This window comes from Coregonus clupeaformis, unplaced genomic scaffold (genome assembly GCF_020615455.1).
Source record: "Coregonus clupeaformis isolate EN_2021a unplaced genomic scaffold, ASM2061545v1 scaf1329, whole genome shotgun sequence".
Taxonomy (NCBI): domain Eukaryota; kingdom Metazoa; phylum Chordata; class Actinopteri; order Salmoniformes; family Salmonidae; genus Coregonus; species Coregonus clupeaformis.
The window spans coordinates 8761-33139 of NW_025534783.1; the positions used below are offsets into that span (position 1 = coordinate 8761).

General features: G+C 44.0%; 1 pseudogene; it reads right to left on the reverse strand.

Moving 5' to 3' along the window:
* Position 1: 1 nt before the first annotated feature.
* Positions 2-24158, reverse strand: LOC121570203 (annotated as a pseudogene).
* Positions 24159-24379: the final 221 nt, after the last annotated feature.

Sequence of the window (24379 nt, forward strand, 5' to 3'; positions counted from 1 at the left end):
TCTACCTGGTGCACCTGTCTCTGGCCTTAGTGGCAGCAGGCTCCTGGAAGAGGGAGCTGCTGTGTTTGAGGTACTTGTCGTACTCCTCCCCTCCCTGGCGGGGGAAGATCCTGCGGAAGCCTACCAGCTGCTGGTCCTCGTAGCTCAGGGCTCGCTCCACACTGGAGGCCTGTTGCTGGCTCTGCTCCTTGCTCCTGGAGCACTGGAATGTGCTTGATAAAATTATATTTTCTCTTTTTCAATTTATGTTTGGTTAATGACGTATGACTCAGTGCAGACTCTATTATAAGTCAGTGAAGACTATTTTGACTCAGAGCAGACTGACTTTATTCTAACTCATAGCAGCAGACTCTATTATGACTCAGGGCAGCAGACTATTATGACCCAAGAGCAGCAGACTATTATGACCCAAGAGCAGCAGACTACTATGACTCAAGAGCAGCAGACTATTATGACCCAAGAGCAGCAGACTATTATGACCCAAGAGCAGCAGACTATTATGACCCAAGAGCAGCAGACTACTATGACTCAAGAGCAGCAGACTATTACGACTCAAGAGCAGCAGACTATTATGACCCAAGAGCAGCAGACTATTACGACTCAAGAGCAGCAGACTATTACGACCCAAGAGCAGCAGACTATTACGACTCAAGAGCAGCAGACTATTACGACTCAAGTGCAGCAGACTATTACGACTCAAGAGTAGCAGACTATTACGACTCAATGAAGTCAGACTCTATTGGGCGATTCCACACCAGGAAGGGCCAAAAATATTTTTGGTATCTCAGATTGTTCTGGCAATTAATTGGGAGGAAGGATGTTTGATATGCATTTTACATTTGTATCACAAACCATTTTTGAGAAAGTCATGATGAAAGTGGAGATTTTAGACCCTTTTTAGACCTATGCATGCCTCTTGTAAGACCCTACGATCCGTGAACAGCACATGATACAGACAACATCTTGGTGTCATTATACTCCTGATAGTGTGCTGTAAAACATGGAGTATGTCTGCATTCTGAAATACAATGTTTCACATTAATTTATTAAACATAAAACAAAAATATATGAATCTATCAAAAAGTACCCTTTTTTAATTTGTTTGGAACAATATACTCTTCAAACACATCACATTTACAGAGTGGGTGCTCTGCTACTTTGAAGATATGACCCATTTAATACATAGAAATTGACATTATAGGTTATTAACCAATCACATTGAACAAATCACCAGCAGAAGGAGTTCCCTTTGAATCAATTTTCCCATTCACTGTGTTCATAGTGCTCATAAAATGTATCATAACTTCAAAAGTAGCAGAACACCCGCTCTGGAAATGTGATGTACTTGTAGAGTTCATTGTTTAAAACAATGTCTATAAAAATTAGCAAAATCAGAAAGTGTCCTTTTGAGATAACCATATTATTTTTTTCAATGTTGAGTACAATCTACACTTACTCCATATTTTACAGCATACTATAAGGAGTATAATGACACAAAGATGTTGTCTGTATCATGCACGGTTCACTGATCATAGGATCTTACAAGATGCAGTCAATAGTTTGGACACACCTACTCGTTCAAGGGTTTCCTTTATTTTTACAATGTTATACATTGTAGAATAATAGTGAAGACATCAAAACTATGAAATAACACATATAGAATCATGTAGTAACCAAAAAAGTGTTCAACAAATCAAAGTATATTTTATATTTGAGATTCTTCAAATAGCCACACATTGCCTTGATGAGAGCTTTGCAAACTCTTGGCATTCTCTCAACCAGCTTCATGAGGTAGTCACCTGGAATGCATTTAAATTAACAGCTGTGCCTTCTTAAAAGTTAATTTGTGGAATTTCTTTCCTTAATGAGTTTGATCTAATCAGTTGTGTTGTGACAAGGTAGGGGGGTATACAGAAGATAGCCCTATTTGGTAAAAGACCAAGTCCATATTATGGTAAGAACAGCTCAAATAAGCAAAGAGAAACGACAGTCCATCATTACTTTAAGACATGAAGTTCAGTCAATACGGAAACTTTCAAGAACTTTGAAAGGTTCTTCAAGTGCAGTCGCAAAAACCATCAAGCGCTATGATGAAACTGGCTCTCATTAGGACCACCACAGGAATGGAAGACCCAGAGTTACCTCTGCTGCAGAGGATAAGTTCATTAGAGTTACCAGCCTCAGAAATTGCAGCGCAAATAAATGCTTCATAGAGTTCAAGTCACAGACACATCTCAACATCAACTGTTCAGAGGGGACTGTGTGAATCAGGCCTTCATGGTCGAATTGCTGCAAAGAAACCACTACTAAAGGACACCAATAATAAGAAGAGACCTGCTTGGGCCAAGAAACACGAGCAATGGACATTAGAATGGTGGTGATTTGTCCTTTGGTCTGGAGTCCAAATTGGAAATGTTTGGTTCCAACCGCTGTGTCTTTGTGAGACGCGGTGTAGGTGAACGGATGATCTCTGCATGTGTAGTTCCCACCATAAAGCATGGAGGAGGAGGTGTTATTGTAAGGGTTGGTGTGAGGTATGACCCAGGTGCGGTGCAGGATAGACAGTAGGCAGAGATGGTGAAACCAGGATCTTTACTGATGGTCCCCAAACCAGGATACAAAATAACGGACTTGTCACGATAAAATAAAGGAGGAGCAAACTGGTCTCCAAAAACAGGCTGACAGCAAACATACGAAATACTAACTACGACTGAAAACAACAATGAAACAGGGAGAACATTTCTCAAGTACCTGTACATACGTCTCGCGATCAGACACTGATTAGTACTGTTTGGCATCGAGAAACTAGCAGAGAAAACAGAGCAAGGGAACACAGGGAAGTGAGGGCATAAATACACAGATGAACAGGTAGACACAGGTGAAACCAATAGGATAATGATTAGTCCAGACTGTGAGTGAGAAGGTGCTTAAGGTTGTCAGAGGATGACACCTAGTGGATCGCTCTGGAACTGCGACCCCCCCTCCCCTCCCCTCCGGGTGGAGGCGACGGAATGTTGTTATCAGCCCTGGGTCCAGAATGTCCCTCCTGGGCACCCAGGACCGCTCCTCCAGCCCATAACCCTCCCAGTCCACCAGAAATTGGAGACCCCTCCCCACCCGCCGGCAGTCCAGGAACCGGTCCACAGTAAAAGCCGGCTGCCCTCCGACGAGGTGCAGCGGGGGAACAGGACGAGGAGGGGGAGCCAGGGGACAGGTGGCGACGGGCTTGAGGAGGGACACATGGAACGTGGGATGCACCCGCATGGTGGGGGGAAGTTGCAGGCGGTAGGCCACTGGGTTGACTCACTGGACTACTCTGAATGGCCCAACAAACCGGGGGGACAGCTTCCTGGACTCCACTCGGAGGGGAAGATCCCGCGTGGAGAGCCACACCCTCTGTCCCGGGCGAAAAACCGGGGCCGGGCGATGTCTGCAGTTGGCCTGATGTTGAGACCTGACCGAGGCCAGCTTAAGCGCCGCCCATACCTGCCTCCAGGTGTGGCGACAGCGACTGATGTGGGCCTGGACCGACAGGGAAAAGGGGCGCTTGGGGATAGGCAGAGGTCGGAGCAGCCCTGCCGCGGGCTGATGTGAGCTCTTCGTGCGTGCGCACACCGGGCAAGAAGCCACGAAGGCACGCGTATCCCCCTCAGCTGATGGCCACCAGAACCTCCTACGCAGAAACTCCAACATCCTGGCGCCCCCCGGATGGCTGGTGAGGTCGGACGAGTGCGGCCACTGAATGAACTCCAATGCCCTGAGATCGGTATAAGATCGTGAACCGGAACCTGATGAAGAACAACGCCCACCTGGCCTAGCGCGAGTTGAGCCTCTTGGCCCCCTGAATGTAGGCTATGTTCTTAAAGGTTAGTCCATACGACGAATGATTGGGCGGCCCCCTCTAGCCAATGCCTCCACTCCCCCAGGGCGAGCTTGACCGCTAGCAGCTCACGGTTCCCCACGTCGTAATTCCGCTCCGCCGGGGACAGCCGCCGGGAGAAAAACGCGCAGGGTTGAGTCTTACCGTCCGTGAGGAACCGCTGGGACAGGATTGCTCCCACCGCAACGTCTGAAGTATCCACCTACACAATGAACGGCAGCGACGGATCAGGATGCCCTAGGACCGGGGCCAATGTAAAGCGCTGCTTAAGCGCATCAAATGCGTTCTCGCGATCAGCCACTGATTATGTCTCCTGAGTGGCGCAGTGGTCTAAAGCACTGCATCGCAGTGCTAACTGTGCCACTAGAGATCCTGGTTTGAATCCAGGCTCTGTCGCAGCCGGCCGCGACCGGGAGACTCATGGGCGGCGCACAATTGGCCCAGCGTCGTCCAGGGTAGGGGAGGGAATGGCCGGCAGGGATGTAGCTCAGTTGATAGAGCATGGCGTTTGCAACGCCAGGGTTGTGGGTTCGATTCCCACGGGGGGCCAGTATAAAAAAAAAAATGTATTCACTAACTGTAAGTCGCTCTGGATAAGAGCGTCTGCTAAATGACTAAAATGTAAAATGTAAATGTAATGATTAGTACTGTATGGCATCGAGAAACTAGCAGAGAAAACAGAGCAAGGGAACACAGGGAAGTGAGGGCATAAATACAAAGGTGAACAGGTAGACACAGGTGACACCAATAGGGTAATGATTTGTCCAGACTGTGAGTGAGGAGGTGCATAAGGTTGTCGGAGGATGACACTTAGTGGGTCGCTCCGGAACTGCGACCCCCTCCTGTAACATGTTATGTTGTGGGGGTGCTTTGCTGGTGACACTGTCTGTGATTTATTTAGAATTCTAGGCACACTTAACCAGCATGGCTACAACAGCATTCTGCAGCGATACGCCATCCCATCTGGTTTGGGCTTAGTGGGACTATCATTTGTTTTTCAACAGGACAATGACCCAACACACCTCCAGGCTGTGTAAGGGCTATTTTACCAAGAAGGAGAGTCATGGAGTGCTGCATCAGATGACGTGGCCTCCACAATCCCCCGACCTCAACCAAATTGAGATGGGTTGGGATGAGTCAGATGGCAGAGTGAAGGAAAAACAGCCAACAAGTGCTCAGCATATGTGGGAACTCCTTCAAGACTGTTGGAAAAGCATTCCAGGTGAAGCTGGTTGAGCGAATGCCAAGAGTGTGCAAAGCTGTCATCAAGGCATAGGGTGGCTATTTGACGAATCTCAAATATAAAATATATTTTGATTTGTTTAACACTTTTTTGGTTACTACATGATTCCATATGTGTTATTTCATAGTTTAGATGTCTTCACTATTACTCTACAATGTAAAAATAGTAAAAATCAAGAAAAACCCTTGAATGAGTAGGTGTGTCCAAACTTTTGACTGATAGTGTACATGTAGGTAGATTTAAAGTGACTATGCATAGATAATAAGCAGAGAGTAGCAGCAGCGTAAAAGGGGGGGTGGGAAGCAATGCAAAAAGTCTGGGTAGCCATTTGTTTAGCTGTTCAGGAGTTTTATGGCTTGGGGGTAGAAGCTGTTAAGAAGCCTTTTGGATCAAGACTTAGCGCTCCGGTACCGCTTGCTGTGAGGTAGCAGAGAAAACAGTCGATGACTAGGGTTGCTGGAGTCTTTGACAATTTTTAGGGCCTTCCTCTGACACCGCCTGGTATAGAGGTCCTGGATGGCAGGAAGCTTGGCCCCAGTGATGTACTGGGCCGTCCGCACTACCCTCTGTAGTGCCTTGCGGTCGGAGGCCAAGCAGTTGCTATACCAGGCAGTGATGCAACCAGTAAGGATGCTCTCGATGGTGCAGCTGTACAACTTTTTGAGGATCTGAGAACCCATGCCAAATCTTTTCAGTCTAGTGAGGGGGAATAATATTTGTCGTGCCCTCTTCACGACTGTCTTGGTGTGTTTGGATCATGATCATTTGTTGGTGATGTGGACACCACGGAACTTGAAGCTCTCAACCTGCTCCACTACAGCCCAGTCAATGAGAATGGGGGCGTGCTCGGTCCTCTTCTTTTCCTGTAGTCCATAATCATCTCCTTTGTCTTGATCACATTGAGGGAGAGGTTGTTATCCTGGCACAACACGGCCAGGTCTCTGACCTCCTCCCTATAGGCTGTCTCATCGTTGTCGGTGATCAGGCCTACCACTGTTGTGTCGTCGGCAAACGTAATGATGGTGAGTCGTGCCTGGACATGCAGTCATGAGTGAACAGGGAGTACAGGAGGGGACTGAGCACGTACTCCTGAGGGGCCCCCGTGTTGAGGATCAGCATGGCAGATGTGTTGTTACCTACCCTTACCACCTGGGGGCGGCCCATCAGGAAGTCCAGGATCCAGTTGCAGAGGGAGGTGTTTAGTCCCAGGGTCCTTAGCTTAGTGATGAGCTTTGAGGGCACTATGGTGTTAAACGCTAAGCTGTAGTCAATGAATAGCATTCTCACATAGGTGTTCCTTTTGTCCAGGTGGGAAAGGGCAGTGTGGAGTGCAATAGAGATTGCATCATCTGTGGATCTGTTGGGGCGGTATGCAAATTGGAGTGGGTCTAGGGTTTCTGGGATAATGGTGTTGATGTGAACCATGACCAGCCTTTCAAAGCACTTCATGGCTACAGACGTAAGTGCTATGGGTCGGTAGTCATTTAGGAAGGTTACCTTAGTGTTCTTGGGCACAGGGACTATGGTGGTCTGCTGGTATACATGCTGGTATTACAGACTCAGTCAGGGACAGGTTGAAAATATCAGTGAAGACGCTTGCCAGTTGGTCATCGCATGCTCGGAGTACACGTCCTGGTAATCCGTGTGGCCCTGCGGCCTTGTGAATGTTGACCTGTTTAAAGGTCTTACTCACATCAGCTACGGAGAGCGTGATCACACGGTCATCCGGAAACAGCTGATGCTCTCATGCATGCTTCAGTGTTGTTTGCCTCGAAGCGAGCATATAAGTAATTTAGCTCGTCTGGTAGGCTCGTGTCACTGGGCAGCTAGCGGCTGTGCTTCCCTTTGTAGTCTGTAATAGTTTGCAAGCCCTGCCACATCCGACTTGCGTCGGAGCCGGTGTGGTACGATTCAATCTTAGTCCTTTTTTGACGCTTTGCCTGTTTGATGGTTCTTCGGAGGGCATAGCAGGATTTCTTATAAGCGCCCGGGTTAGAGTTACACTCCTTGAAAGCGGCAGCTCTATTCTTTAGCTCAGTGCGGATGTTGCCTGTAATCCATGGCTTCTGGTTGGGGTATGTACGTACGGTCACTGTGGGGACGACGTCGTCGATGCACTTATTGATGAAGCCAGTGACTGATGTGGTGTACTCCTCAATGCCATTGGAAGAATCCTGGAACATATTCCAGTCTGTGCTAGCAAAACAGTCCTGTAGCTTAGAATCTGCGTCATCTGACCACTTCTGTATTGACCGAGTCACTGGTGCTTCCTGCTTTAGTTTTTGCTTGTAAGCAGGAATCCGGAGGATAGTTCTGGTCAGATTTGCCAAACGGAGGGCGAGGAAGAGCTTTGTACACGTCTCTGTGTGTGGAGTAATGGTGGTCTAGAGTTTTTTTTCCTCTGGTTGCACATTTAACATGCTGGTAGAAATTAGGTAAAACAGATTTAAAAGTTTCCCTGCATTAAAGTCCCCGGCCATTAGGAGCGCTGCCTCTGGATGAGCATTTTCCTGTTTGCTTATGGCCTTATACAGCTCATTTAGTGCGGTCTTAGTGCCAGTATCGGTTTGTGGTTGTAAATAGACAGCTACGAAAAATATAGATGAAAACTCTCTTGGTAAATAGTGTGGTCTACAGCTTATTATGCGATACTCTACCTCAGGCGAGCAAAACCTAGAGACTTCCTTAATATTAGATTTCGTGCACCAGCTGTTGTTTAAAAATATACACAGACCGCCACCCCTTGTCGGAGGCAGCTGTTCTATCTTGCCGATGCAGAGTATATTCCGCCATGTCGTCGTTCAGCATCAACTCGGTGAAACATAAGATATTACAGTTTTGTAATACCAATGTCCCGTTGGTAGAATATCTGTGATCTTAGTTAGTCTATTTTATTATCCAATGATTGTATGTTGGCTAATGGGACTGATGGTAGAGGCAGATTACGCACTTGCCGTCGGATCCTTACAAGGCACTTCCACCTACATCCCTGATATCTCCATATTTTTCTCATGTGAATGACAAGGATTTGGGCCTTGTCGGGTGTCTGAAGAAAATCCTTTGTGTCCGACTCGTTAAATAAAAAATCTTCGCCCAGTATGAGGTGAGTACTCGCTCTCCTGATATCCAGAAGCTCTTTTCGGTCATAAGTGATGGTGGCAGAAACATTATGTACAAAATAAGTTACAAATAACGTGAAAAAAACACACAAAATAGCAATATTGGTTAGGATCCCGTAAAACGGCAGCCATCTCCTCCGGCGCCATTAGTCTATAGTCACACCTTGTCTCCTTGGAGCGGACACGCTGCAGCCGGTCTCTGATCCTGCGCCTTTATTCCTTGGTGGCTTTGCGTCGGTCACAGGCCCCCGGGTTAATCAGCACCAGCGTGTCATACAGCAGCCTGTCCAGCCTGGAGTCTGTGGTGAAGCTGGGGGAGTGGTTGCTCTCCACACACAAATACACAACTACATCACACTGTACAAATACATGAGCAAGTGAGTGTGTGTGGTCTCACCTCGATCGGCCAGAGCTTGAGGCGGTGGTCGATGAGCACATCGAAGCCCAGGATCCCAAAGCGGGGTTGGAGGCGGCGTAGTGTGGGAAGCAGGTGTTGTAGCTGTGGCGGAGCACCGAGTGGGCTGAGACCAGAGCCTCGATCACCACATCCTAGATGTCGACCCACAGCTTCCCCGTGTCACAGTGCATCGGGTCAGCGTCGACAACTTCCTGTGGGTAGGGGGAGAGAGAGAGAGCGAGCGAGACAGCAAGAGAAGACCATTTAAACAGCCAGACAGGAATGTCGACACATACAGTATCGGTTGTGCGTCGTCTCATAGACCTGTTCCAATGCCCCTGCCTCTTCTTGCGAGCACTTTTAACTGTCACAATATTGTCCATGTGTACACTGTAGACAACTTCATTTTCACTTGATCCACACTGTTAAGGTTCTAGAAGTTAGTTTTGTCTGGGGGGCTATAATAAGCTCGACATACCAAGGCAGTGATGAAATATGAGTGGCAGTATATCAGCCTCCTGAGTCGTGACACATGCTGCAAATAAGATTGGCTGCTTGGCCTGCTGACAAGCCTGGCTGTGGCTCTTGCATACTGATACGAGTTGGTATGGGGGACCGGGGCCGGAGATGGCAGTAAGTCTCAGAGTGGGACATGACCGACAGCTTTTAGACTGACATTAATTGTTCTAGCTGCTTCATTCCGACAGCGGTTGCGTTGCCATGGTCTCTGTTTTGTGGCAGACAGGGTTTTCTCAAGTGTATTGAGCTGTTATCCTAATGAGAGGGAAACATATAGAATTTATACCTAAAAGAATAGGTGTTGTGCTTGCCTTTCCCCTCCTGGAACCAAGTAGTTGTACATACAGTGCATTTGGAAAGTATTCAGACCTCTTGACTTTTTCCACATTTTGTTACGTTACAGCCTTATTCTAAAGTGGATTACATTTTTTTTCTTCTCATCAGTCTACACACAATACCCCATAGTGACAAAGCCAAAACAGGTTTTTAGAAATGTGTTCAAATGTATTAAAAACAAAAACCAGAACTATCACATTTACATAAGTATTCAGACCTTTTACTCAGTACTTTGTTGAAGCACTTTTGGCAGCGACTACAGCCTCGAGTCTTCTTGGGTACGACGCTACAAGCTTGGCACACATTTGGGGAGTTTCTCCCATTCTTCTCTGCAGATCCTCTCAAGCTCTGTCAGGTTGGGTTTTAGCAAACTCCAAGCGGGCGGTCATGTGCCTTTTACTGAGGAGTGGCTTCCATCTGGACACTCTACCATAAAGGCCTGATTGGTGGAGTGCTGCAGAGATGGTTGTCCTTCTGGAAGGTTCTCCCATTTCCACAGAGGAACTCTGGAGCTCTGTCAGAGTGACCATCGGGTTCTTGGTCACCTCTCTGACCAAGGCCCTTCTCCCCCGATTGCTCAGTTTGGCCGGATTGCCAGCTCTAGGAAGAGTCTTGGTGGTTCCAAACTTCTTCCATTTAAGAATGATGGAGGCCACTGTGTTATTGGGGACCTTCAATGCTGCAATTTTTTTTGTACCCTTCCCCAGATCTGTGCCTCGACACAATCCTGTCTCGGAGCTCTGCGGACAATTCCTTCGACCTCATAGCTTGGTTTTTGCTTTGACATGCACTGTCAACTCTGGGACCTTAAATAAACAGGTGTGTGCCTTTCCAAATCATGTCCAATCAATTTAATTTACCACAGGGGGACTCCAATCAAGTTGTAGAAACATCTGAAGGATGATCAATGGAAACAGGATGCACCTGTGCTCAATTTCGAGTCTCATAGCAAAGAGTCTGAATACTTATGTAAATAAGGTATTTTTGTATTTACACTTTAATACATTTGCAAAAAATTCTAAAAGCTGTTTTCACCTTGTCATTATGGGGTATTGTGTAGATGATTGATGAGGAAAATGTTTAATTTAATCAATTTTAGAATAAGGCTGTAACGTAACAAAATTTTGAAAAAGGGAAGGGGTCTGAATACTTTCCGAATGCACTGCATCCACGCTAGAGTAACACCTTGGTGAAATACCATATCTTTGTAAAGTCAAATACAGCGTGGGAGAGAAAGCCCAGGAAGACCCGTGTCAATAGATCACTTTTTGCTGCCAGCGTTCTCGTCCCAAAATTCTCACTGTGTTTCAGGTGCATGCAGACATCTTCCTGAAAGAAGACAGTGAGTGAGATAGAGACTGTGTCGAAGAGGAACTAGAGAACAGGAGTACTTTCACAGTGTTTGCATGTTTGGCATTGTTGCTAAGTCTTTTATGACAGAGCTAGTAAAATGTTAGCTTGAGTCACCAATGGGGCCATATCACTGGTAAACAAATACGGTTTGAGAGGAACAAGATTGAACACACCCATTGTAGGTCTGAGTTCAAGGACAGACTTCTATCTTATCTAAGTCCGTCTGCCTGCGTGTCTGTGTTTGATTGTGTTTCTGTCCGTCTCTGTCCCTTTGAACACGTTTACAACATACTGATGACATACAACATATCAATACAGACAGAAAACAAATGTTACCATTTCTATCCTACATTGTACTATCCATGAATTGTATTTTTAATTATGTTTGCACTGTCTCTATGCACACTCACACACTCCAACACACACACACACACACACACACACACACACACACACACACACACTCTTCATTTGCTCACACACATGTAACATGCACAAACATTGACATTTACACACTCACATACAATACAATCATCATATATGCTGCTGCTACTGTTGATCATATACTGTATCCTGATGTCTAGTTACCTTACCCCTATACATATCTACCTCTATCACTCCAGTATTCCTGCACATTGTAAATATGGTACTGGAACTGACCCTGTATATAGCTTACTTACTCCTTGTGTTCTTATTTATTGTGTGCTTTTGTTCTACCTTATGTTATTTGTAGTATTACATTGATATTGAATACTGCATTGTTGGGTTTAGAGCTTGCAAGAAAGGCATTTCAAGGTACTTGTGCACGTGACATTAAAAACTTGAAACTTGAAATATGGTCCCTAACAAAACTACACAGTACATGAACATGAAAGACCAATGACAATGAAATCCACATTGTAAAACATGTTGCCCTCTCATTCCCCCCTCCGTGGTTGTGCCCATTGTGCCGTGCCACACCACGTTGTTGTGGGTGGGGTAGTTGTAGCGGGCCAGCTGCTCCTTACACAGGAAGATACAGAAGGGGTCGCAGGACGTCACCAACACGTAGACACGCAGGTCAAACTTGAAGCCGTCAATGACCAATGGCTGTTTGTGGTGACAGAGAGGAAGAATGGCTAAGAACATCTGGAGTTATTTTATTTTTATTTAACCTTTTATTTAACTAGGCAAGTTAGTTAAGAACAAATTCTTATTTACAATGACGGCCTACCCCGGCCAAACCCGGACGACATTGGGCCAATTGTGCGGCCGCCCTATGGAACTCCAAATCAAGGCCGAATTGTGATACAGCCTGGAATCAAACCAGGGTCTGTAGTGACGTTTCTTGCGCTGAGATGCAGTGCCTTAGACCGCTTCGCCACTCGGGAGCCTATGACAAGACGCTTTACCCTGGCAACTCCTTGTTACTGGATATGATGGATTGCATTCAATACAATGGGAACAGGAGCCACATACATCTCAGCGGTTCCCAAAGTTCTCTGTTCCGGGGACCACCAAATCACAGTCAAAAGCTCTTGAGGACCACCATTTGCGGAGATGCAGAATTCAAAATAAATACAATTTAGAGTCAATATTATCAGTGAATGTAACAGTTTAAAAGGCCTATTATTATTATAATAATAAACCATCTACATTGTGAAAAGTTATGTAAAATTGCTTATTATACCATTAATAATCCCAACTGATATTATTTTTGGAATAAAAAAAATAATAATTAAACCGCGAACCACCTTCGGTACCCCTGTGGTACCCCTGCGGACCACAGGTTGAAAACCACAGATCTATGCTGTATGTTATTATTTGTTGCAGTTAATGGGACTACAGTCCCTGGTGATGTAGACCTGGCAGATCATGTGCTCTCCGTGTGGGATGTCTTTGGTGGACTTGGTGAGGTAGACTCCAGGGCACTGGCTGCCCGTGTCGGGCTTGCAGATTTACGCCTTGTGCTTCTTGGCCCGGGTGTAGGCCTGGACGTCGCTGTAACTGTGGAGTGGTGGTGGGAGGAACACAACAAAGACGTTTAAATACAAGAGGCAGTTTTATAAAAGACCAGGCTTCAGTTGATCCATTTCCAACACAGCTGCATCTTCTTCTTCACATCTTCTTGTAAATGCAGTACAAAACAGCCAAAGTTCATCCTGTTCCTATTGTACTTTCATTGATGATTTAGATCACGGGTTCCCAACCATTTTTCCCCAGGGCTCCCTTTTTCACATTAGAAAAATGAAATTTAAAAATGTTGTTTATTTAGATAGCGTATATTAAATTAAATATCAGCTTGATATTGTTTAATTTGAAGGACCTAGGAAAATGTTTGTTTTGAAGCTCATTTCCTGCAATTCTACGTAGTTTAACAAGACTCATTACATATTTTAGGTAGGCTATTTAATGATAACAATAATAATGGTAATAATAATAATAATAATAATAATGGTAATAATAATAATAATGAAAATAAAGTCTAGACCCGATTTCCCCAAATGTTATTCTGCTACCAAATATGTTTTATTAGGATAATTTATATGAACCCTCAATTGAATTATACATATTCTCTTCTACAGAAAGTGATTCGATCAATTGATAGCGACACAGTCACACATTGTATAAGATTACTTCCCAAGCAAAGTCCAATTTCTATGACTTCTTGACTTTAGAAGAAGGTCGTAGCTCAGCTTCTGAATGTCATAGAAACAAACCAAAGATATTCCCATGGGCATCTGAGCCGCGCCATCCTCTGGCATTTGACAGCTTGTTTCTAGCCCAAAGCATTGCATTTGTGCGTTATTTTAGATCGGTATAAACAATCGAGAATTGTATTTTTTATTAATTTTTTATTTTAAATCTAGGAAGGTCCAGCAACCCCCAACGAATCTGTCGCGTCCCATATGGGGGGTGAGCCCCCTAGGTTGGGAACCCTTGATTTAGATAACAAATAGACAGCCTTATCAAATTCCAAAGTCCACTGCAGGGTACAGGGCCAATAGTGTCCGTCTCCCCTCTGTCCTCTAAGAAAGAGTTTGGGATTTCCATTGACAGACATCATGCAATCAAAGTATAATGGTGTATTATCTAGTGTAATAGGTGTATCAATCTAGCCTGGTTAAACCACATTGAATGGTGAGCAGGGCATAAAATTAAACACCCGCCACCTGCGGGTAGATTTAGGCATTGTCGGGTAAAATGTCTATTTCACCATCCACGTTGGCAGTTGGTCAGGGCTCCACAGTGCAAGTATTTCACTTGTGAATAAAAATAGTAGAGTATGATCACATTTATATTAAAGTAAATGCTGCAGCAGCTGTTTTCAAACTATTTCCGCCGTTTTGTTTCATAGCTGGTAAATTAATCACACGAAGTCAAAGAAATACGAATGGGGCTGTGCGCACATGAAAAGCTGAGTGAAAGATACCTTTTTAGAAACAATGCGCACATAAAAATTGGTCTAATTTACTTCAAATTAAAGTCTACTGAAGTGAGACTTTGTCCTTGTGTTTCTTGGCTAATTTACATTGTTATGTTCACAAGCTAGGTTGTTTTTCTATGTTTGAGTTTCAACTGCTAGGGAAGAGAAGCCCACTTCCACTAATCACACTTAATCTCAAAGGCACAAACATGACTGGAGTCTCACTACCACGGTAACCTCCCGCCCTTAAAGGGGCAGGTTAACTTTTCTTTTCTCGCATTTGTGATATTTTGGTTAAAAGACTCAGGTCACCATTTCCTTTTTAAAATTCAATATACCTCATTAGTTACTTCTTACTAGTAATACATTTATTGTTTTAGAAACATTACAAAGCATGCTCATCCGTTTTTTTGTGTTATGTAGGTGTAATTTTAGCACCCCAAAAATATTTTGCCTGGTAAAAAATCAGAGTGGCTAGATTTTTTTATCTACCTGCCACAGTGGCTAGTGGACCAAAAAGTTAATTTTATGCCCTGATGGTGAGCACAGCATTCAGTTTGGTTTAACCAGGCTAGTGTCAATCGACTAATGGGAGCATCTTGACTCACTCTGCCGAGAGGCACCAGGTGCGGGGGAAGATGTTGTACTCCTTGGGGAACCTCTTCAGCATGCAGTTCATGTTGCGAGCCAGCATGTTCTTCCTCAACAGCTCCATCATGCCAGGGAAGTGTTTTTTCTGTCAGGCCCACAACAAAAAATACTGTAGTTTACTATAGTTGAAATACTGTAGTATTATTATAGTTCAAAAACTGTAGTGTTTTTGCAGACTATAGTGTTTTTGCAGACAGTAGTATACTGTAGTATTTACTAGTGTTTTTGCAGATATTACCGTAGTATCCTATAGTATTTACAGTTGACTATAGTATAAATACTGTAGTGTATACTATAGTAATTACTTGACTGTTTATGCAGAATGTAGTATACTGTAGTATTTACTGTAGTGTTTTTGCAGACATTACTGTAGCATTTACTATAGTGTTTTTGTTTGATTATTTTTTACATAGAAGTGGAGGCTTTCTATAACCTGTAGGTAGGTAGGACTGGGGTCTGAACTGATAGTTTCTATAATCTGTAGGGAACACAGTATATGGTCTATACTTGGCATGTAGGCTTCTCACTTATGGGAGGCACAAATTGGGATATGGGGGAGGGGAATGGGAATGGGCAGGGTATATGCAATATTACTGTAATATTACTATAGTTAAACTGTAGTGTTTTTGAGGACTGTAGTGTTTTTGCTGATGGTAGTATACTGTAGTATTTTGTACAGTATACTACAGTTTACTACAGAATTCTATAGTAAGTACTGTAGTATTCTATCATAAACTGTAGTATTTTTTCATGTGGAGGGGTGTAAATCCTATACAGTCATATGCAAGGAAAATATATGCACTTAAAATGAAACTTGAAGATTGTCATTGTGAGCTAGTAGTAATGGGTAGGGCCCAATGTTTTTCCTGGTCAGGTCCGGATGTTAGGAAAAACTTGGAGCCAAAAACAAGGTTTTTAGAGGTTATCTTCAAACATGGTAGGCCATGTAGCGTAAATCTTTACAAATGGATTATGGTGATACCTGGTAGCATTTCATGTCCATGCAGTGGTCCAGAGAGACTGTGCTGTCAGTCCAGTAGACTGACCAGTCCTCCCCCTCTAGTGCCTCCTTCAGACCAAACCTGCGCGCTGCACTGGCAACACAAAAAAGGAACATACAGTGCCTTCAGAAAGTATTCACACCCCTACACTTTTTCCACATTTTGTTGTGTTACAGCCTGAATTTAAAATGGATTAAATGTAGATTGTGTGTCACAGATCTACATACAAAACTCCATAATGTCAAAGAGGAATGATGTTTTTAGAAATGTTTACAAATTAAAAATAAAAAGCTGACATTTCTTGAGTCAATAAGTATTGAACCCTTTTGTTATGGCAAGCTTAAATAGGTTTAGGACTAGAAATGTGCTTAACAAGTCACATAAGTTGCCTGGACTGACTCTGTGCAATAATAGTGTTTAACATGATTTTTAAATGACTACCCCATCTCTATACCCCATACATACAGATAATTGTAAGGTCACTCAGTCGAGCAGTGAATTTCAAGCAGAGATTCAAGCACAAAAGACCAGGGAGGTTTTCCAATGCCTCGCAAAGGGCACCTATTGGTAGATGGATTTTTTTTTTAAAGCAGACATTGAATATCCCTTTGAGCATGGTGAAATTATGAATTGCACTTTGGACGGTGTATAAATACACCCAGTCACTACAAAGATACAGGCGCCCTTCCTAACTCAGTTGCCGGACAGAAAGGAAACTGCTCAGGGATTTCACCATGAGGTCAATGGTGATTTTAAAACAGTTAAAGAGTTTAATGGCTGTGATAGGAGATGATTAAGGATGGATCAACAACATTGTAGTTACTCCACAATACTAACATAAATGACAGAGTGAAAAGAAGGAAGCCTGTACAGAATAAAACATATTCAAAAACATGTATCCTGTTTGCAATATGGCACTAAAGTAATACTGCAAAAAGAAAATGGCAAAGAAATTAACTTTTTGTCCTGAATACAAATTGTTATGTTTGGGGCAAATCCAACACAACACATCACTGACTACCACTCTCCAAAAATGCAAGCATGGTGGTGGCTGCATCATGTTTTGGGTATGCTTGTCATCGGCAAGGACTAGGGCAGTGTTTCCCAAACTCAGTCCTGGGGACCCCAAGGGGTGCACGTTTTGTTTTTTGCCCTAGCACTACAGTCCACAGCAGATTCAAATAATAAAAGCTTGATGATTAGTTGATTATTTGAATCAGCTGTGTAGTGCTAGGACAAAAACAAAAACGTTCACCCCTTGGGGTCCCGAGGACTGAATTTGGGAAACGCCGGACTAGGGAGTTTTTTAGGATAAAAATAAACGGAATAACGCTAAGCACAGGCAAAATCCTACAGGAAAACATGGTTTAGTCTGCTTTCCCACACACTCTGGAAGACAAATTCACCTTTCAGCAGGACAATTACCTAAAACACAAGGCCAAAAATGCACTGGAGTTGCTTACCAAGACGACATTGAATGTTCCTAAGTGGTCTAGTTACAGTTTTTACTTAAATTGGCTTGAAAATCTATGGCAAGACTTAAAAAATGTCTGTCAAGCAATGATCAACAGCCAACTTAACAGAGCCTGAAGAATTAAAAAAAGAATAATGGGCAAATATTGTACAATCCAGGTGTGCAAAGCTCTTACAGACTTACCCAGAAAGACTCATAGCTGTAGTCGCTGCCAAAGGTGATTCTAACATGTATTGACTCAGTTGATTGAATACTTATCTAAACAAGATAAACTATTTATACACAAATGTATGTGGACACCCCTTCAAATTAGTGGATTCGGCTATTTCAGCCACACCCGTTGCTGACAGGTGTATAAAATCGAGCACACAGCCATGCAATCTCCATAGACAAACATTGGCAGTAGAATGGCTTTACTGAAGAGCTCAGTGACTTTCAACGTGACACCGTCATAGGATGCCACCTTTCCAACAAGTCAGTTTGTCATATTTCTGCGCTGCTAGAGCTGCCCCGGGCAACTGTAAGTGCTGTTATTGTGAAGTGGAAATGTCTAGGAGCAACAACGGCTCAGCAGCGAAGTGGTAAGTCACACAAGCTCACAGAACGGGACAACCGAGTGCTGAAGTGTGTAACGCGTAAAAATCGTCTGTCCACAGATTCAACACACTGCCGAGTTCCAAACTGCCTCTGGAAGCAACGTCACCACAATGGGTTTCCATGGCTGAGCAGCTGCACACAAGCCTAAGATCACCATGTGCAATGCCAAGCATCGGCTAGAGTGGTGTAAATCTCGCCGCCATTGGACTCTGGAGCAGTGGAAACGCGTTCTCTGGGGTGATGAATCACGCTTCACCATCTGGCAGTCCGACGGACGAATCTGGGTTTGGCGGATGCCAGGAGAACACTACCTGCCCAAATGCATAGTGCCAACTGTAAAGTTTGGTGGAGAAGGAATAATGGTCTGGGGATTTTTTCATGGTTCGGGAAATCTAAACTCAACAGCATACAATGACATTCTAGACAATTCTGTGCTTCCAACTTTGTGGCAACAGTTTGGGGAAGGCCCTTTTCTGTTTCAGCATGACAATGCCCCTGTGCACAAAGCAAGGTCCATACAGAAATGGTTTGTCAAGATCGGTGTGGAAGAAATTGACTGGCCTGCACAGAGCCCTGACCTCAACCCCATCGAACACCTTGGGGATTAATTGGAACGCTGACTGCGAGCCAGGCCTAATCGCCCAACATCAGTGCCCAACCTCACTAATGCACTTGTGGCTGAATGGAAGCAAGTCCCCGCAGCAATGTTCCAACATCTAGTGGAAAGCCTTCACAGAAGAGTGGAGGCTGTTATAGCAGCAAAGGGGGGAACCAACTCCATATTAATGCCCATGATTTTGGAATGAGATGTTCAGACGAGCAGGTGTCCACATACTTTTGGTCATGCAGTGTAAATTAGTGTTTTCTTTTCCATTAATAAAAAGGTAGAATTTTTCTCCCACTTTGACAGAGTATTTTGTCTAGATCATTGACAAAAAAATGACAATTAAATCTATTTTAATCCCACTTTGTAATACAACAAAATGTGGAAAAAGTCAAGGGGTGTGAATACTTTCTGAAGGCACGTCATATTATTAGTATGTGTTCATATTATGGTATGTATCAACTTACTGGTCTTGATACCATTGACAGACTATCCATATGTGGTCCATACCTACACCAAATTGTGTGCCATGGTGTAGTACTGGGTTTGTGGATAACATAAATCAAAAGTTGTGATAATGGATAGGACTTGTGTAGTTGGGTTTTGTGAGTGTGTAGATCTGTGGCTGTGTACTTGACTACACGAATGTATTTAGTTCTGTGGTTGTGGATCGGATATGGTTGCAATGCTTACTGCTTAGTTCTGTGGTTGTTTACATGGTTGCTCATTCTCCCTCTCTGTGTGTGTGTGTGTGTATGTGTGTGTGCGTGTGTGCATGTTGTCCATTGACCAGTATTTTACACACATACAGTTGAAGTCGGAAGTTTACATACACCTTAGCCAAATACATTTAAACCCAGTTTTTCACAATTCCTGACATTTAATCCTAGTAAAAAGTCCCTGTCTTCGGTCAGTTAGGACCACCACTTCATTTTAAGAATGTGAAATGTCAGAATAATAGTAGAGAGAATGATTTATTTAAGCTTGTATTTCTTTCATCACATTCCCAGTGGGTCAGAAGTTTACATACACTCAATTAGTATTTGGTAGCATTGCCTTTCAATTGTTTAACTTGGGTCAAACGTTTTGGGTAGCCTTCCACAAGCTTCCCACAATAAGTGGGTGAATTTTGGCCCATTCCTCCTGACAGAGCTGGTGTAACTGAGTCAGGTTTGTAGGCCTCCTTGCTCGCACACGCCTTTTCAGTTCTGCCCACTAATTTTCTATAGGATTGAGGTCAGGGCCACTCCAATACCTTGACTTTGTTGTCCTTAAGCCATTTTGCCACAACTTTGGAAGTATGCTTGGGGTCATTGTCCATTTGGAAGACCCATTTGCGACCAAGGTTTAACTTCCTGACTGATGTCTTGAGATGTTGCTTCAATATATCCACATAATTTTCCTTCCTCATGATGCCATCTATTTTGTGAAGTGCACCAGTCCCTCCTGCAGCAAAACACCCCCACAGCATGATGCTGCCACCCCTGTGCTTCACGGTTGGGATGGTGTTCTTCGGCTTGCAAGCAACCCCCTTTTTCCTCCAAACATAACAATGGTCATTATGGCCAAACAGTTCTATTTTTGTTTCATCAGACCAGAGGACATTTCTCCAAAAAGTAAGTTCTCTGTCCCCATGTGCAGTTGCAAACCGTAGTCTGGCCTTTTTATGGCGGTTTTGGAGCAGTGGCTTCTTCCTTGCTGAGCGGCCTTTCAGGTTATGTCGATATAGGACTCGTTTTACTGTGGATATAGATACTTTTGTACCTGTTTCCTCCAGCATCTTCACAAGGTCCTTTGCTGTTGTTCTGGAATTGATTTGCACTTTTCGCACCAAAGTACGTTCATCTATAGGAGACAGAACGCGTCTCCTTCCTGAGTGGTATGACGGCTGCGTGGTCCCATGGTGTTTATACTTGCGTACTATTGTTTGTACAGATGGACGTAGTACCTTCAGGCGTTTGGAAATTGCTCCCAAGGATGAACCAGACTTGTGGAGGTCTACAATTCTTTTTCTGAGGTCTTGGCTGATTTCTTTTGATTTTCCCATGATGTCAAGCAAAGAGGCACTGAATTTGAAGGTAGGCCTTGAAATACATCCACAGGTACACCTCCAGTTGACTCAAATGCTGTCAATTAGCCTATCAGAAGCTTCTAAAGCCATTACATTTTCCAAGCTGTTTAAAGGCACAGTCAACTTAGTGTATGTAAACCTCTGACCCACTGTAATTGTGATACAGTGAATTATAAGTGAAATAATCTGTCTGTAAACAATTGTTGGAAAAATGACTTGTGTCATGCACAAAGTAGATGTCCTAACTGACTTGCCAAAACTAGAAATTTGTTCAGTGGTTGAAAAACAAGTTTTAATGACTCCAACCTAAGTGTATGTAAACTTCTGACTTCAACTGTATAGAATGTTGTTTGTACCCAGAGAAACAGAGTGTGGGAAATCCCTATGCGAAAGTAAAGGAGGCACAACACAGCTGCCCTCTCATCACATGCCCTGAATGTAGAGCAGTCTGAACCCCGTCTGGCTCTGCCAACAAAGCATGTCACAATTTTATGGGCTTGTATATACGTGTGGTTCACCCATGATCCTAAAGCCGGTCTCTTAACATCTCTTCCCCAGCCCAGACAGTCCTTTCCCTTTTCTCTCTCTCTCTGTCTCTCTCTCTCCCACAGAAAGTCCTACAGCGTGAACTAAACACACCATGTCATAATTTTGTAGGCTGAGCTTCTCGTCAACTCAAAGATATTGCTTTGGACATTTAAATTAGGCCAATATGAATAGTTGGCTATGCCGAGACCGTTTTGGAGGAGTCTGTAAATACTTGGTGTGTCGGGATCATTCCTTTACTTTCTATCTGACAAGACAGAAACATTGGGTCTTTACAATTTTTAACGGTGTGTATTATTGAAACTGTACCATGGGTCAAATAGTTAAAGGAAGGATATATCTGTCATCACACTAGCGTACCAACATTTGACTGTGAAAGTACTAAACAAATGTACACTTAATTCCACTGCCGATCAGGATAACAATATTACACTAGATCAGCATTTGATAACTATCACGATACAGAATATGAAAAAAATTGCTTGTCAATCACTTTAGCTTCTTACTAAAAACCTGATGCTCAAGGCCAAGAGTGTTGAGAGCCAAATAGGTCTAGGTTAATGAGCTCAATTGATGAGATTTTAATGACGCTCAATCAATGGCAATACATCATGGAGACAACTGCGTTGCTTGATCATCTCTATCGGGATTAAGCCTGATCCATTATCATTAGTCATTACTGTATTCAGTTATTCAGTGTGTAAATCGTTTTACTAATTATCAGGATTGATAGTTAAGAGGACGGGGAGGGAGGTACTCACGCTCTCGAACTTGCAGTTGGGCAGGTTGATCCACAGTCATCTGAAAGAGAAGAAACAGACAGACAGAGGGACAGATAGGTGCCTTCTGACCCTCCCTGACTAAACACTGACCCTCCCTGACTAAACACTGACCATCCCTGACTAAACACTGACCCTCCCTGACTAAACACTGACCCTCCCTGACTAAACACTGACCCTCCCTGACTAAACACTGACCCTCCCTGACTAAACACTGACCCTCCCTGACTAAACACTGACCATCCCTGACTAAACACTGACCATCCCTGACTAAACACTGACCATCCCTGACTAAACACTGACCCTCCCTGACTAAACACTGACCATCCCTGACTAAACACTGACCATCCCTGACTAAACACTGACCATCCCTGACTAAACACTGACCATCCCTGACTAAACACTGACCCTCCCTGACTAAACACTGACCATCCCTGACTAAACACTGACCATCCCTGACTAAACACTGACCATCCCTGACTAAACAGCGCCATGCTAGTGCCAAGTTTAACTGAATTTTCTCCATACATCAAGATTTGAGTGGGATGTACCGCACGGACTATAAATCCTTGTAATAACAAGGTATGGTTCCATCAACATATGGTTTCATTGGGACAGCTTTCTACATTGATTGTATATAGTGCTTCAAGCCAAACACATTGTTACCCAAGCTTTTACAATAAAACCCACTGAAGTATTTGTGGGGAAAAAACTGTCTCTCTATCTGCCGATACTGAGCTGCTCCCGGGAAGCTCTGTGTCAGCAGCATGTCATTTCTGTAAAGGCCTGAGTCCCCAGTGCCTACTAACAGGAAGCACAGTGCACCAAAGGCCCCTCCTTCCATTTCTCCCCCTCTCCCTTCCCCTGGTTACTGAGCCAAGACCCTAGACGTACACATCATTGGCCAATACAGGAGTCTGATTCATCCTAGTTTTACTACCGCCACCTACTGGCTACTTGTCTATGGAGCACCATGCTCACCCACACTGCCAAAGCTCACACCTCATAGTGCGAAGTGCTAGAGGCTGCTAAACCGCAAAGTCACATTCATGTTTTCATGTTTTCAGCGTGCCCAAAGGTCAACCTCATATGCATATACATAAACAAAAATATAGACAAACAAATAAACAAATACATAAATGACAACGTAAATAAATAAATAAATAAATAATTGGACAGAACCAACCGCTCTCTTTTAATAAGAGTCAAAATAAAATTGTCGGGTGTATCGCATTGTGACTGGTCCTAATAAAAATCATGCACCCTGACAATAATTAAGAGGAGGACAATTTGACTTTCTGCTGTTGGAAAAGACAGACTCTTAAAAGGTACTGGTCTTGTAAACAGCATCTGAGAGCTCATTTTAAGGACCTGTTTAGTTCACATGGCGCTTATTACTAGTTTCTGAACTGTTAAGCCTTCTCCTCTCACAGTAAAAAAAAGGGGTGTGCCACACCATGCAGTAAAGAAATCTGCCATAAACTGTCCTTCACGGGGACTACACAAGGAATCCGGATTTAACTCTGCTCTCCCAGAGTCCTTCATCGGCTCCTGAATGTCATACGGTATGCAAGATATTTTAACAAGGAGATCAACTGGGTGGTGTGCCGAGGTGCGTACAATGGTGACAACCAGGGTCTGGGCAAAAAACACATTGCCTGCATATACATGATATTATTTAAACTACCAAATACTATGTTTATCAGTATTATTATCATCAACATATATAGAAATACTACATGTTTATAACAGTATTTTGTGTGCAGTAATAACATAAAACAATAAATGGGATGGTCATTGCATCCTGGTCGTTGCTTTAAGGAGCCCAGCTCACTCTGGGGTCTCTCTATTTGCCACCACCACCCCCCCCACCCCCCACCCCCTACCCACCCAGCAGCACGCAATCCTATTTGGATCTCTGACCCTCAATGTCGGGGAGCAGTCATCAAAAAGATCCTCGGAAATGTGCCTCTTTACCCGTTGTTTGTGGGGTTGTGGCCCCATAGCCGCAGCTTTTGTCGCCTGTGCGGTTTGTGGGCGTGCCGAGGGAACTTGGGGGGCCTCTGGAGAGGAAAGAGGGGGACGACGGGCCTGGTTTTATGGACAGGTACTGTAACCGGAGAGCTGTACTCCTGGCTGCTGCAGCATCGCCCACTGTCTTTACAGACAGGCAGCTGCTCATAACCCGCCCGACGCTGCCTCCAGGCACCACCCCCCTGTGCCACCTCCCTCCCCTCCAACCCCCTAATACATTCCTCCCAGCATCCCAGCATCCCCTCAGCCCAGGCTCAGGCTGCCCCTTGGGATCCAAATGGGCTGCCAGCACTGCCTCATTTATGACATAAGTAATGAGTGTGTGTGTGCGTGTGTGACTACGTGCGTCCAATCACAATAGGATTAGGA